The sequence below is a fragment of the Adiantum capillus-veneris genome, chromosome 18 (assembly GCF_014529385.1).
Source record: "Adiantum capillus-veneris isolate H3 chromosome 18, ASM1452938v2, whole genome shotgun sequence".
Lineage (NCBI taxonomy): Eukaryota > Viridiplantae > Streptophyta > Polypodiopsida > Polypodiales > Pteridaceae > Adiantum > Adiantum capillus-veneris.
This window is the reverse complement of record NC_140948.1, coordinates 57,680,795-57,697,095: the sequence shown is the minus strand read 5'-3', so window position 1 is coordinate 57,697,095 and position 16,301 is coordinate 57,680,795. Positions and strand designations below refer to the sequence as shown.

Genomic DNA, 16,301 nt, shown 5'->3' with positions numbered 1-16,301 from the left:
GAGTCCATAGTAACAGGGAATGGCCATTTTCAGGTTCCCGTTTCCCCGTTCCGATCCCAATTTCTCGTTCCGAATCCCCGTTCCGTGTTTCAAACGTGAGTATCCGAAACAAGGAATGGCATTTCATGTATATTGCCGTTCCCCGTTCCCCGTTCCGATTTCCCGTTCCGGGTGACTATGCTGGAGTCTTCCAGACAGTTAGCTCTTCAGGGGGACACTTCATGCTGGTATGCACAAATGACATCATGGTTTCAGATGCATGGTTTCACCATGGACAAGTTGCCCCCTTTCCGGTACTCTCTTCAGGCACCCTCGATGTCTCTTACACGGGTGAAGATTACTAGACTCATTCGTCAGGACCTGATCCAACTGGATACCAGGAGGACATGGATAGAGCCGCCACAGGAGTTGGGCACGAAGATGGCTTTCTGTAGAGAACATCTTCTCCACCTCACAGGAGATGGGTTTGTGATTCGACCCAGCTACATGGACACACATATGTCTCATGGTTTGCGGTGTGCCATTGGTCAGATACGCACATCCTCACATCAGCTGGAGATTGAGATTGGTAGATTTAGAGGGATACCAGCACAGCAAGATATGCCGCTTATGCCAGTTAGAGACAAAGACAGAGCTACATTACATATGTCATTGCAAAGTGTACTATGAGATACGAGGCCGTTTCCACTGCTTATTCAGAGAGGGTTTCGGTCCTTTCTCTAGGGTCATGAGTTATGAGGATCAGAGATGTCTTGGGCTATATCTACTTGAGTTACACAGATATAGAGACACTTTACTGGGGAGAGATAAGAGGGAGAGATAGTCCTAGAGACAGATTACAGATTTCTTTTCACTAGATATGGGACAGCCAAAGGGGCAGTCATCATTGCAGAGCTCCGCCCACACTCATTAGACCACTACCGGCACTCTCATCGACCGAGCACTGGAGCTACGGAGATCTAGACGGCCACGATTGAGGAGAGGGGCTACACAGCATATACAGAGACTACAGTAGAGGATTCGAGCCATACTCTCGATATTCAGAGTGCAAATGAGGATGGATTCTAGTAGTAGTATCTAGTTCTTTTGTACCCAGACATGGTATTAGATTCACCATTTTGTAACAGATTGGTCTCATAGGTCATTTTGGCCTTTTGAAGCGTTAATATAACATTTCATTTCATTTCTCTCTCTCTCTCTCTCTCTCTCTCTCTCTCTCTCTCTCTCTCTCTCTCTCTCTCTCTCTCTCTCTCTCTCTCTCTCTCTCGCTCTCTCTCTCTCTCTCTCTCTGTGGATAGTTTCCTACGACGTTAAAACTCTATTCTTCTTCTCTCTCTCTCTAAAATCAATGGTTCTCTCTCTTCTTTCTCTCTCGAGCACACACACTTAGACATGCTCACACACACATACATATACACCTCTCTTTCCTAGTTTCTCTCCCTCAATGGCGAGCTCTGTCTCAGGCACAATTACCCACTCTCTCTCTCTCCTATTTTCCCCTCCGTCCCAAATCAGTCATAAGCTGAAAATAAGCTGATTTTCAGCCCCAAACTTTTACATACACATGCGCACACACCACCTACACACACACGTGCATTTTCACTCGCATAATCACCTCCGAAAACTTCCCGGATCAGCCCATGAGCTGAAAAAAAAAACAATTTTCAGTCACCATCACTCATACATTCACATGCATACGCACTCCTCGATGAGGGTCTTGACAAGAATGACAGTGACCACGACGATAGCAACCGAAACAGTCAATGCTAGCTACAAACAACACGGCGAAGCTAGAGGTGTACTCGAACGAGAGTCGCTTTACCAAGTGGAGCATCAACGGGTTGTCATAACCATCTCGCACAGCCATGGGTGTTGATTTTGATGGCACGACCACTTGTAAATTTATCCTTTTACCCTACCTATCACTACCCGCATCTTTTCTTGGAAATTTTAAACCAAAATTCATTGTATATTCTTCTCCTTTCTCCAACGATGGATACCCATTGGCTGGAGAGCATCTAGCCTGCCTCATCATCCCTAAATAACGCCACGGCAATGGTCTTCCTCGCGGGGTCGGGCCATGTGTCAGGGCCCTCTTTGTCAGGCAATTAAAAATTGTGGAAGATTCCTCCTCTTTACCTATGTAAGGAGGGTTAGAGATCACTCTCGTCACGGTTATCAACACACCATCATCAACAGGTGTGACGCCCTCGTTCAGGACGTCGGGGAAATGGGACCGCGCCGGCTCACCTGCGTTGCAAACAGGACCTGCAGGCAAGCAAACGCACACACAAGAACGTACTTGAAAAACGGGACGGAAGAGGGACACGAGAGTGAGGGACGCGAACGAATGATCAATATCATAAGAAAGTGCCAAATACAAGGGACGCGAAGAATCGCATGAAAACAGGGCTCGCAAGTTGGGGGAAGTGGCACATACTTCCCTTATATACACCCCCGGGTTGAGAGAGCTTGACGCCCACGTCAAGCCGGGGTTTGAGAGGTGCCGATACAAAAGTTGATGCCGAGGTTTTTGGGGGCGGATATTTACAAGGGGGGGAGTTAGGTGTTGCCAAAAATTGTCTAGCTACCTAGGGTGATGCTAGTTACAAGTGGGGGGGAGGACTACTCTATGTGGTTTTCATTTAGTGTGTTGTCCTCCTCTTTAGTTGGCATGTTGTAGAAGCGCAGCACAAGGGGTCTTCCGAGTCGAAGCATGATTTCTTCAGGTACCCAAGTGCATTCCGTCATGGGGCGATTGCGTCATTTGACATAGAAGAGTTGTCCCCGGCGCCCAAAGCGCGACTTTAGGATGGCCTCCGGCTCATGTGGCGGGCCATCCTTTACATATTCGGGGAGACTTCGGCCATAGGTGTTATCCGGCACAAACCTTTTGAGTAGACTTACATGGAAGGCGTTGTGGATGTTGATGTGTGATGGGAGATCCAGCTTGTAGGTGATGTCATTGTAGGACTTGAGCACTTTGTATGGACCATAGTAGCGGTGATTGAACTTCGGGGAGAGGCCTTGAGGGAGGGTGATATTCTGAGAGCTGACGAGTACTAAGTCACCTTCTTGGAATAGTTCGGCAGGCCGTCGCTTTTGGTTGGCGTATTTGGCGATGCGTACCTTGCTTTGCTCGAGGCTCTTCTTTGCGCGTTGCATGCGCGTTTGCCATTGTTGCAGAAACTCCTCACATTCCAGATCCTGGGCATGCACATCACCGGTTGCCAGTGCAAGAGGTGTGATGACTTCTTTACCTGTGGAGAGCTCGAAGGGGGTGTAGCCAGTGCTGCTATGGATGGAGTTGTTGTAGTGGAATTCCAAGACGTCCATGTATTCGGACCAGTCCTTCTGATCGGCCTTGACGTAGCTACGGATGTAGTTTTCGATGCCTTGGTTGACTCTTTCAGTTTGACCATCGGTTTCGGGGTGGTAGGCGGAGGAGAAGCGTAGCTGGGTGCCTAGTAGCTTGAAGAGCTCGCGCCAGAGGTCACTGAGGAAGCGGGTGTCGCGATCAAAAACTATGGCTAAGGGGAGGCCATGGTATTTGAAGACTTTGGCGAAGAAGTGTTTGGCGACTTGGTAGGCGGTGACAGGAGGCTTTGCAGGTATGAAGTGGGCTTGCTTGGTGAAGTAGTCGACGACCACCATGATGGTAGTGTGGCCGTGGGAGGGGGGAAGGTCGACGATGAAGTACATACTTACCATGTCCCAAGGCCGGGAGGGTGTTGGCATGGGGTGGAGTAGGCCGGCGGGTTTGACTCTTTGAGCTTTCACTAGTTGACATGTTGGGCAGGTGCGCACGTAGTCGATGAGTCGTCCTTCATTTTGGGCCACATGTAGTGTTGATGGAGTTTGTCATACGATCTCTTCTGGCCACCATGTCCAGCTAGCTTGCAGTCATGAGCCTCCCACATGAGGTCTTTCTTGAGCTCTGGATCATTGGGGATGTAGATTTTGCCATGCGCGTAGAAGAGGTTATCTCTGACTTCGAATAGACCCAGGGCAGCTTTGCCAGAGATGTGGTCGTTGAGCATTCGGAGGACAGTGGGGTCAGCTTTTTGAGCGTCGAGGATGCGTTGGCGTAGGGTGCTCGTTGCGGTGGAGATGGCTGTGAGGGTGGGCCTTCGACTGAGTGCGTCGGGCATGACATTGGCAGTACCAGGTTTGTGGATGATCTCAATATCGTATTCTGCCAGTGTATCTTGCCACCTGGCTTGCTTGGGGGTTATTTTGGGCTGTGTTTGGAAGTACTTGAGGGAGATGTTATCTGTGTATATCTTTGTGTGCTTGTCTTGGACATAGTGTCGCCACTTTCGAAGGCAGTGGACGACAGCGAGCATTTCCTTCTCATGTGTGGTCCATCTTGTCTCTACATCTGTGAACCTGTGGGATTCGTAGCCTATGGGTTGATTCTCTTGCATGAGGACACCACCAATGGCACCATCAGAGGCATCTGTATGAACTTCAAATGGTTTGGTGAAGTCGGGTAGTCGGAGGACGGGGGCACCACACATGGCTATCTTCAGGTTCTCAAATACTTCTTCTTCCCTGGAGGTCCACTGAAAGGGTTTGTGGCCTTTGGTTATCTCTGTAAGTGGTGCAACGATCTTGCTGAAGTCGCGGATGAAGCGGCGTGTGTACTGACAGAAACCCACAAACTCGCGGACTTCTTTGATGGAGGTCGGGGGAGCCCACTTGATGACGGCGTCGACTTTCTTGGGGTCCACCATTATACCTTCGGACGTGACGATGAAACCGAGGAACTCGATTTTCTGGACAGCAAACTCACATTTCTCCAGCTTGGCATAAAGTTGGTGTTCCCGGAGGCGTTGGAGTACTGCGGCGACATGCTTCTGGTGCTCTTCTAAGGTTTTGTTGTAGATGAGTAGATCATCAATGTAAGTGATGAGGTAGTCGTCAATCATGTCGCGGAAACTGTCATGGATTACTCGGCAAAAAGTGCCAAGACCGCCGGTGAGACCGAACCCCAGGACCATCCATTCCCAGGGGCCGTAGCGTGTGCGGAAGGCGGTCTTCGGAATGTCTTTAGAGGCGATGCGGACTTGGTGATAGCCTGAGCGGAGGTCGATGCGAGTGAAGTATTGGGCACCCTGTAGTCTGTCCAGAAGATCTTCCATGAGGGGAACTGGGTATCTGTTCTTGATAGTTATTTTGTTGAGGGCCCGATAATCCACGCATAGTCGCATCGAGCCATCTTTCTTCTTGACAAACAGGACTGGGGCCCCAAAAGGAGAGCTGCTGGGCCGGATGAAACCTTGATCCTCTAATTCCTGGAGTTGCTTCTTGAGCTCTTTTAGCTCGGTGTCATTCATGCGGTAGGGGGCCTTGGCCGGGGGTGTACTCCCTGGGATGAGATCAATTTCGTGTTGAATTTGACCGGGGGGGGGGGGGGGTAGACCGGGGGGAAGTTCTGAGGGCATGACACCTTTGTACTTCTGGAGAATGGGGGTAAGTGAGGGATCACCCACTTTGGCCTGCTCGATGGTGATAGAGTTGAGTCTGGCTGTGGGCCGTTCCTGTGCTTGCATGATGCAGAGGTGAACCTGAGCTCCTTTCTTGAGAGCCCGCTCGGCTTGCTTTGCACTCATGAGATTGAGTCTGGGGGAAGAGTGTTCTGGGACTTTTTGTTTGCCTTTCATCGCTGCTAATTGAGCGGGGTCTTGGCGGTTGATGGGGTGAGGATTGGTTTGAAGATGCGCCTGACGTGTGAATGCTTGCTTCGTTGTGAGTCTGGCGCCTTGTACTGTCACTGCTTTGCCTTGATTATTCAGAAGTAATTGATCCACCTTCATGCCTAGAAGTGCAATGAGATACTTGTCGTTGAAGGATAGACCAATGATTGCCTCAAAGTCATCCATTGGGACCACTATGAAGTCAAGTCGGCATGTGAATTCACCCATCTCAATCCTGACTCGACGGGCTGCCTTGACATTGCTATCATTTCCTTGGGCAAACTTGACTGTAGTTTCATTGACGGTGGTGAGACGTAGGCCCAGGCGAGCGGCGCACTGCGGTGATAGAAAATTGTGTGTGGCGCCTGAGTCTACCATGATCCATTGCTGCTGGGACCCAATTGTTGCTTGGACATATAAGTTCTGAATGTCCGTTATAGTTGTTGCCATGCATTGAGGGTGGAGGGATACTGCTCCAATACGGGGTTGTTGGTCAGCAACAGGGCTAGCCAGTTCTTCGATTCTTATTTGGGGGTGGGAGAGTGGTTCTTCTATCTGGAGGGTGTTGACCCTGCTAGATGATGAGGATGCTTGATTGCGCTTGCGGACACATGCGTAGTAGGGACCATGAGCAATTCTGCAATCACTGCACCAGATGCGATCGGGGTGCGGATTGTTATTATTGCCGTTATAAGTGTTGGGGACAAAACTGTTGGACGTGGTGCTGTAAGAATTGCTAGCAAAAGAGCTGCGTGGGACTAAGAAGCCATTTTCGCGGCCTAATCCAAGGTTGACATTGGGTGGTGGTGAGCGAGGGTCATTGCTTCTGTTATTGGGTAAAAATCCGCGGCCTCGCCCAACGGGTGGGTTAGGCCAGTTGCTGGAGGGAGTGGAGGCAAAATTGTTGGGGCGAGGGTTATTCGGAGGAAAGCCTTGTGTTGAATTTGTGTTGCGTAGCTTTTCGGCCATATTGACAGCCGCTTCCCAGGTGTTGGGATTCTGCTTTTCTACTTCTCGCCGGGCCCAGGGCTTAAGGCCGTACAGGAAACCATGTAGCCTATCTGCTGCGTGCATCAGTGGAAGTTGAAGCATCAGTCGACGATACTTGACAACGTAATCTGATATGTGGCCGTCTTGGCGCAGATCGCGCCACGAGTCTCTGACTCTGTTGCCTTCATTATCTGGGACAAAGTAGCTGATCATGTCTCTTTGTAAGTCCTTCCATTCCTCCCAGTTCTTTGATGTCTGTTCGGTGAGGAACCATACATAGGCGTCGTCGGCCAGGAAGGTTTTGGCCACTTGCACCCATCTGCGTCTGCTTATGTTGTTCCACTGCATGTAGTCTTCTACCTCTCTGAACCACTTATTGAGTTCCAGTGAGGTGCGATGGCCTTTGTACTTCTCTGGGGGAATGGGTTTGAATTTTCCCAGTCTGTTTTCATCTTCTAGGTGTCTCTCAGGGTTGTAGTAGCGCCCTTCACTTTGGTCATCCTGGTAGTCTTCGTCTTCGTCGACTGTTCCTAGTCTTCCGGGCCGCGGTGGTCTTTGTGTGTTTCGTCACGTGTTGACATTACTTGTACCCGGGCGGTCTTCATGTCGCTGGCCTAGCTGTGTTTGAAGCAGGTCGCTCAGGTTAGCAGACATCACGTTGATCTGGTGTTCTACGGAGGCCATGATGCATGCCTCCAATCTCTTTTCCATTGGGTCTTGGTGATCTTGTCGCGGCTTCTTTTCTTTGTTCTTCTTGCGGTCTCTATTCAAGTCAGGTTCAGTCCTGTATCCTTCTTCCTCTTCTTGATTTCCAGCCATTGTTGTACTCTTGTGGCCGAAGCCGAGAAAAACTCAAAAATATCAAAAACTGAAAAACTGCGAAAAACAGGCTTGAAAACGTTGAAAAACGATGAAACAGCGCAAAACGGGGTCCAAAACGACGAAAACCGCGAAAAATGGCTCAAAAACGATCAAAACCGGTCCCAAACGGTGTAAGACGGGGCAAAACGAGATAAAACATTGAAAAACGATGGGGAACGTGGAGAAACGCGTCAAAACGGGAAAAAACGGCAAGGAACGCAGGTCAAACGAGGCAAAACGGCGAAAAACGGTGGGGAACGTGGAGAAAACGCAAGGGACGGGGCAAAACGGACCAAGAACGCGGAGAACGCGGTGAAAACGGGACAAAACGGCAAGGAACACGGATCAAACGAGGCAAAACGGCAAAAAACGGTGGGGAACGTGGAAAAACGGGGCAGACGGGCCGAAAATGTGGTGACAACCACGGGCCACGGGCCGACGTCGGGTCGGCGGGGACTCAAGCCGAAGCTCTGATACCAAGTGTGACGCCCTCCTTCGGGACGTCGGGGAAATGGGACTGCGCCGGCTCACCTGCGTTGCAAACGGGACCTACAGGCAAGCAAACGCACACACAAGAACGTACTTGAAAAACGGGACGCAAGAGGGACACGAGAGTGAGGGACGCGAACGAATGATCAATATCATAAGAAAGTGCCGAATACAAGGGACGCGAAGAATCGCATGAAAACGGGGCTCACAAGTTGTGGGAAGTGGCACATACTTCCCTTATAACAGGGCATCATCGCCATCACACTATCACTCTAAGAGAGAGAGAGAGAGAGAAAGAAAGAAAAGAAAGAAAGCTTTATTAACTTCTTCGAAAGGCCGAACTCGACCTATGAGACAATATCATATACATGTGTTGATGCTCTAGGCATCGGAAAATTTTTTTAAAAAAAGGTACAAACTGAAATGAGCCTATACTATGCAAAAGGGTGTGGTAGGGTGGTGCATGTGGTGTACAATGTATAGTGTGGGTCCTCGTGTCGAGGTGTGCTCACGCATCATCAGGCTCAGCTAGGGGCTGCAAGGTGATACCACCATGAGATGAGAGGGAGGGTATCTAAAAACAAGCAACATATGTAGGGTAGAGAATGTGGTACATCGATGGTGGCCTGCTTAGGTATCTCTGGAATGCTGGATCCCTTGGTGCTGGTACATGACTCTGCTCTAGATACTGATGGTGTAGAGCTAGTATCCTCCAGATCTCCCTCTGGTGATACCCATGTGTCCTGTATCCTGGGAGCCTCGGTCTCCGACGTGCCCTCTGAGACTCTGCCTGTTGAAGGGTAAGCCCTCTGCTCTGTGTAGGTAGTGTGGGGGGTCAGGCCCTGCTCGTCGGAAAAACTGTGTGATGGTAGTCTGTGTCCTGCTATCCTGACTCTGTCGTGGCTGTAACAACTGCTCTCGAACCTCTAAAGCCGCAACCAAGAACTGGCCAAACCTCCTCTGCTCTCGGCCTATCATATGTTGTTGTAATGGGTCTCCAATGCCATATCTCTCTCTCAGCTCTGTATATGCTGGTCATCTCATGACAAAATGCTCCTCACGTGGTATGCCTCTGGCTCTACCACTCTCAATCTCTAGCTGATGTGATGACACTCGTAGCTGGCCAATGCTAACCCGAAGTCGGTGTGGCATGTACTCCTGCATGTATAATGGAATCTCAATGAATCCCTGCTCTGAGAACCTCAAAAAATGCTCATAGTAATATAGCATTTTAGGAGGTAGGGTGTCTGTGGGCCTGCGCCATGTCCTCTGAATATATGTATGCCATATCTCCTGTCTGATGACCCTATTCCTCTCAGAGCGTTAGAGGGAATAGGTCGGGGCCTGGGCGTCATACTGGAGTGGTGGTAGTCTATCGATATGAAAGCCGTGCTGAGCTAGCCAATCTCGTGTCTGGGCATACCATGAGCTAGTGTCCCTGCCTGTGCCATCTCTCTAGATGCAATGAAGGCTCTATGAGAGATCCTATCTGGATCCATATCTTTGAATCTGTGAAGAAGGCAAACAGTCTGAAAGAGTGCCTCTACCAACATCGGTGGTGCAACCAGCTCAGCTCTAATAATGTCGTGTGGAACTGATGGCTTGCTGTGAATCATCCTGGAGATCATAATAATTTGTGGCCTCTCTATCTGTGTCCATACTGAGTCTGCCAGTCCCTGTCCCCAAATGGCCGAGGCATACATGAGTGCAGGTGTGACGAGTGTGTCAAAGAGCCACCTCTTCATCCGGGGCTCCTGGAAGTGGGCCTGGTTGCACTGTCTCTCCATCATAGCTAGTGATGCGTATCCTCTGGTAAGTCTATCTCTGGCTGCCTGTGTCATGGAGAAGGTCCCTGATGCTGCGGTGAATGTAACCCCCAGATATACATATGAGCCTGTCACCTCTATGTCCCCTCCAGCTACTGTAAATCTACTCTGTCGGCGAATCTGAGCCGATGTATGAAATATGAGAACCTTGGTCTTACCAAGGTTCACCGTGAGTCCTCTCTGTGAGCAGAAATCATCCAGGGTCTGCAAATGTAGCTGTAGTCCCTCTGCCGTCTCTGACATCAGGACAATATCATCTACATATAAGAGTATGTGTACAGTAGTCCCTACAATATCCACACCCTCTCCACCCCTATGCAAGATGAAGTCTACAATCTCGTCAATGTATAGACCAAAGAGTGTAGGTGAAAGAGGGCAACCTTGTTTCACACCAATGGTGCTCACAAGGGTGTCAGATAATCCACCCGGGCATCTCACTCTGCCAGATACATGCTCATACAATGCATAGATCCCCCATGGCATCTCCTCTCCAATCCCAAGCGCAGCCAAGCGTCTGAAAAGTCTCTCTCTAGGTACTGTGTCAAATGCTTTGCGGAAGTCCATGAAGCAGCAATATAATCTTCTCTTCCTCACCCGTGTCTGGTCGATCAGACAACGAAGGGTGAAGATATGATCAATAGTAGAGAAAGCTCGGTGGAAGCCTGCCTATCCTGGCGTCCTCATGCCCTCTCCCTCTGCTAGAGAACTGAGCTCCTCCTCTAAAACCGCGCCATATAGTTTGGCCAGTATAGGACCAATCATGATAGTGCGATATGTGCTAGGATCCATGGCATCCCCAGATTTGTGGATAGGCACGATGGTGTGCTCTGTCCACGACTCTGGGAATCCCTCTGAAAGCGCGCGGTTGAAGAGGTGGGCAATGAGTGGTGCCAATGCATCACAGCCATGTAAAAGATGCTCTGCCTGTAGGCCTGCCTGATCTCTAGCCCTCCCATGCTGTAGGTGGGATATAGCTTTCTTCACCATGTGGGTGGTGAAGAAAGTAGATGATGTGGGTCAGGTAGCCGATGGCGTAAGTATGGGTGGTTGTCCTGGGATCTCGTATAAGCTCTCAGCATATCTGTGCCATGTCGCTGGGTCCTGAATAGGAGTGGATGGCTTGGGAGGTCTGATCCGACGCCATGCCTCAGCACTATCCTGGCTCATGAGTAAATGATAGATGTCCCAATATTGGTGCTCCTTCCACTCCCGTCTTTTACAACGGGTAAGTGTCTGCATCTTGCGCTGAGCCTGGCGATGTGTAATCTCCCCTCTGATCTCCAATATACGTAGGTGTCTGTGTAGGTCTCGACATTCGTCGTCTGTGTAATCTCCCCTCTGATCTCCAATATGTGTAGGTGCCAGTGCATGGAGGGTGTGTGTGTATGCGATGTGGGAAACTTTGAGTGGCTGACTCGTGTAAGATGGATGTAATGTGTGTGGTGAGTGTGTCCAGAGGTGCTGTGGAGTCTAAGTGTATAAGGTGCTCATGCAGGTGATGTATATAAACAGGCGTGAGCTCATGAGTGAAAGAAATGGTAGTGTAAGTGTGAGGGGGGCAGGCGGGGGGGTCAGTAAGCTGTGTAGCAAGAAGGGAGAATGTAAGATAAGTATGATCCGCCCCTATCGGTGTGTGTGCAACGTTGAAGGAGTGTATAAGCTCTGCTGTCTGGGCAGAGCCTAGCAAATAATCCACTGTGCTCTCTTCGCCACTGTGTGGGAAGCAAGTGAATCCCCCAGAATCTGGCCACCTCGCCATCCCGTTATAAATAACGAGATGGTGCCTGCTGCCAAGCTCAAGAAGGTGTCTGCCATATCCAGTGTTGTCCTGTCCCCCATCTGCAGATGTCACCAAAGAACACACCACTGCAACGACACGATGCATGACATGAGACACGAGAGAGATAGCATGGCAACTCAGTGAGATGCACAACCACTGACCACATGCACTCACAAAGAAATCACGATCTAGGGCAGTAGGAAGGCACTTGAAGGCATCATGAGCACTCTAGGGCATTGACTCCATTCTACTCTTGGGCACTCCTAGCGCTTGTCATCGCTCACGATGCTGCCCGCATCCCCATTGTCACGATGTTTCCTGTACTAACCTTGCCACTAATCCACCAACCTGCTAAATCTGGAGATTGTCATACACCATATGGCGGTCCGCCCTCCATCGCACACGCCTCGCATCATGAGCTCTCTCTCTGTTCTTCTCGATGTTGGTTTCATCTCATGATTATCATTGTAAGTATCATTAAGAAATGAGTTTGATCTTCTCATGCTTTCTCTTTCTCTCCCTAGCTCTCCATTTGGGGATGTGCTTGCTAGTGTTTTCGCATGCCACTCTGTCTAGGTTTTATCGAGTGTCTCACGCTACAACTCCCCCACTAGCCAGCTATTCCTGTCAACAACCTGCAACATAGACCACTCACATGTGTCACCCATAACACCGTTTTGAGTATGCTCCTCCTACTCCATGTATCATAAAGTGTTTTCTCATTGGCTGTCACAAACTGATGATGTGGCAGTGTTGGCTGATGATGTGGCAGTATTGGCCCAGACGCAGCAGGCTATACAGACAGGTGACATGTGGTAGACAATACGGTTTTTCGCTTTCTACAGCAACAAGCTGACACGTGGCAGACATTTCGGCCTTACGTAAATTGTGCTGACAGGTTGTTGACGTGGCCAACTGTACGGATTTCCGTTATTTGCGCTGGCTGCTTTTCCTGAGATCCAATTGCTTTTGAGTTGAAGGCTTTTCATATACTACTTTTCATCATGGCCAAGGGCCTTTAAATAAGTCCCTTGGGCTCTCTCTGGCTTATTGTGTGCTGACAAGGCGGTGAGCAAAGGCGACCCAAGGGCAACCATACTTTGCTCAATTATTAATACAAAAAGATATACAGAAAGGGGCGCCAGTCTTTGGGGCCAATCTCTCTGGGCGGAACTACGTCGGGCCGTGTCGACTCAATTAAACCATAGTTTTTTCATACGTCAACCATGCGTCTCACTCGGGCGGGTATGGAAGCCTGATATAAGCCCGATTCAGACCCCCCGAAGATTTCATACGTGGAATACCATACGGCACTAAAAAATTAGCATATATATATATATATATATATATATATATATATATATATATCATAAAAAATAGCAATTAAATTGAAAACACTAGACTCTAGAGAGCAGCCCAAAGCCAGCTGCCACATAATCCATTAAAACATGATACATCATAGAAATTAGAAAATGTAGAATCTAGCTAAATCAAGGTCTCTGATCAATAGATACAATCATACATGAATGATGCTACATAAATGATCATACTAGAAGTAGAGGCTAGAGCAAAGCAGGAGATGGAAAAATAAGGAGCCTCCAAAACCAACAAGATTGTATACTGAGTACTCCAAAATTCAAATGACAAAACATAAATAGAGCCTAGAGGGTGGAGTCCAGCCGCTCAATGCTAAATAGTGAATCCAAAACATAAGTAGAGCTAAGAGGAGTCAGGACCGAGGCTAGAACAAAATGCAATGAGCTCTAACTCTCATCAAAGGCCACCTCCTCATCATCACCCTCATCATCCTCATCCTCATCCCAAGCCTCATCCTCAGCAACGGAGCATGAACTCCCAATATCACTAGGCATGCTAATCGGATGAGACTCCATAACATCATCAGTGCTCTGTGCAATAGCCTCATGAATCTCCTGCAACTCAAGCAAGCGCCCCTCATCCTTCTCTTTGTTAAGCATCTCCAATGTCACCTCCATTCTCTCATAGCCGCGCTCTTTGATCTTGCATAAGAGCCTCAAGTTGGTGTGTATGTAGACAAGCTTCTCGGTATGAGCAGGAAGTAGCCTATTTCTTCTCTTGGTGTGAATGAGAGAGAAGGTGCTCCAATTTCTCTCACATGGAGAGGCACATGTCCCTTGAGAAAGCACCTTAAGTGCAAGAGTCTGCAATGTGGGCGTGCAAGCCCCAAAAGTCTCCCACCATTTTACACCCTCTTGCATTCTCTTTGGATCCTTTGCAATAGGATGAGCAAATGACTTTCTTTCAGTGAGGAAAGTGTCCAACTCATCAATGAGGGTACCCTGCATGGTCAAATCACCCTTGGTATGCCTGTCCAAAAATGTCATCCACCCATCATGAACCTCACTATCATTGAATTGACCTCTTCCTCGCCACATAGGATGCAACAAGTATCCCACAGCATGCAATGGTGTGTGCATCATATTCCATCTATCAACGCATAGGTCCTTGATCTCTTGCATCCTTGCCGCATCAATACCTTGCATGTTTTGAATTTACTCAACCATGCGATCCGTAAGCTCATACACAAGCCCCATGGTGGCTCCTTCCCTATCAGCCAAACGAAGTATCTTCAAGATGGCAGCACAAATCTTCAAAATCAACTTGGCCTCTTGCCAAAAGGATGCATTAAAAACAATGTCCGACACCACTATGGCCTTTGCAGTCCTGGATGCCTTCATTTTCACAAATTTTGCATCAATCATAAGCCTACGCACACCTTGCATACATCTCTCATCCACAAGACTAGCCAACCTGATGTAGTAGTAGGCAAATCGAGTGGCCGATGGCTTCAACAATTCCTTCTTGCTAAGCATTCGAAACAATGCCAAGAGAGTGGACTTCCTTGTGACACATGTGACAACCTTTGTTGCATCTTCAAGAATTTTTGCAATCCAAGGGAGCTTCCCAATATCCTCAAACAAGAGGTCCAAGCAATGGCATGCACATCTCATGAAAAAAATGTGTTTCCATTTCTCTTCCACCATTTGCCCGGCCCCAACACAATTAGTTGCATTGTCCATGCATACCTGCACAACATTGGAGGGTCCTACCCCAATAATCACATCCTTAAGCTGCTTGAAAATAAATTCTGATGTCTTTGTCTCCCCAGATGTGTCCACAGATTTCAAAAACACAGAACCATGTATAGAGCATGCAAGAAAGTTAACGATAGACCTGCGTCTAGTGTCAGACCATCCATCACATACAATTGTGCATCCATGTTTCTTCCATTTCTCGCGCACACCCATGATCTCATGACCAATGCTTTTGACCTCATCATTCAACTCTGTGGTGCGCAAAGCATTGTAGGTGGGAGGCACATAAGATGGACCAACTTGTCCAATTGCCTTGACCATTTCCAAAAAGAAAGGACTCCGCACTTTCCATTCAGGAATGTCCTCTGCATAAAAAAATCTGCGCAAGGCTTGATCTGCTTGCTTGCGTGCTTGCAAGCTAAATGCACTTGCCAAAGGCCCTTGTGCAACCTTCCTCTTCTTGCTGGAGGACCCCACATTTGATTTGGAAGCCGAAGTCCCAGTGGCACTTACATGAGCACTCTCTGATGCATGTTACTCATTGAGCCTGAGGCCCCTCCTTGAGATAGAGAGGCATTACCTCCCAAATCATCCACCAAGGCATCTACATATGCATTTGGGTCCTTCCCATCATTCTGTACATCTACATGCAATCTTGTGACCACCGCTTTGACGTCCTCTGGCACACTGTCACATGGGCCTAATCCATAGCCAGAGAGGGACAATAAATGTGCACAAATACGGGAGGGACCGCCGTCCCAAGTATGCCCACAATACTTGCATTTACATATAAATTGCCCTTCCTTTTGAGGCTTCAATTGTTCTACATACTGCCATTCGAGACGCTTCACTCAGCCCATCTGGATTCTGCAAACTTGCAAGGTGCACACTGCACACTGCAAACCTTGACAAAATGGAGGCCTCACGAGTCAAGACTCAGGAGCGGCCCACGGGTAACGGAGAGCGTAGGTGAAGATGATGAACCGCGCCGCGCGCGAGAGTGTGTGGGTAGGGCTCCCGACTCAAGGTCTCAAGCCTCAATCGAGTCACGGTGTGCAGAAACGGCAGCGCTGCACTCTTTAGAAAACTCGCGCAGAGGCGTTTACGGGCAAATTGGACATTTTGGGGGAAAAAATGCCAGATCGTAAAAACTGCCCTACTCACGTCCGGAATCTCCAACCATGCGCCAATCGGACGCAGACGCGCCCGAAAGTATGATTGCCCAATCGGACGCGTATGAAAAAAACTATGAATTGAACTGTGAATTGATTGTCAAGTGTTTAAAGTGATTCTCTCTCATGTGTCGTGCCAAATTACAGACTTGGGGTGTCCAAGTTTGTTACAATGGTATCAAAGCTCAATCAATTTCTCTTCTATCAAAAAATCTGATCCCTTTTCTCGCGACACACATGGATTCGGGCAAGAATTAGAAGACGACTCCTGCCACCTCGTGAACAGGAGGCAGCACGAAAAATTCGAGTGGATTAGCAGACCACAAATAAGGGCCACCTCGGTCTACGTAGTATCAACTCATGGAGATGCAACGTCAACAGCAGGTTGATGAGTGCGCAAAGCAGATGCT

At 48.8% G+C, this 16,301-nt stretch overlaps 1 protein-coding gene and 1 pseudogene across 2 annotated transcripts in view; both read right to left on the bottom strand.

The window, feature by feature from the left end:
• ALS3 (aluminum sensitive 3) overlaps window positions 1-16,301 on the bottom strand; it is a 53,309-nt gene that overhangs the window by 11,627 nt on the left and 25,381 nt on the right. The window lies entirely within an intron of this gene.
• On the bottom strand, window positions 8,564-14,843 carry LOC147435716 (uncharacterized; annotated as a pseudogene).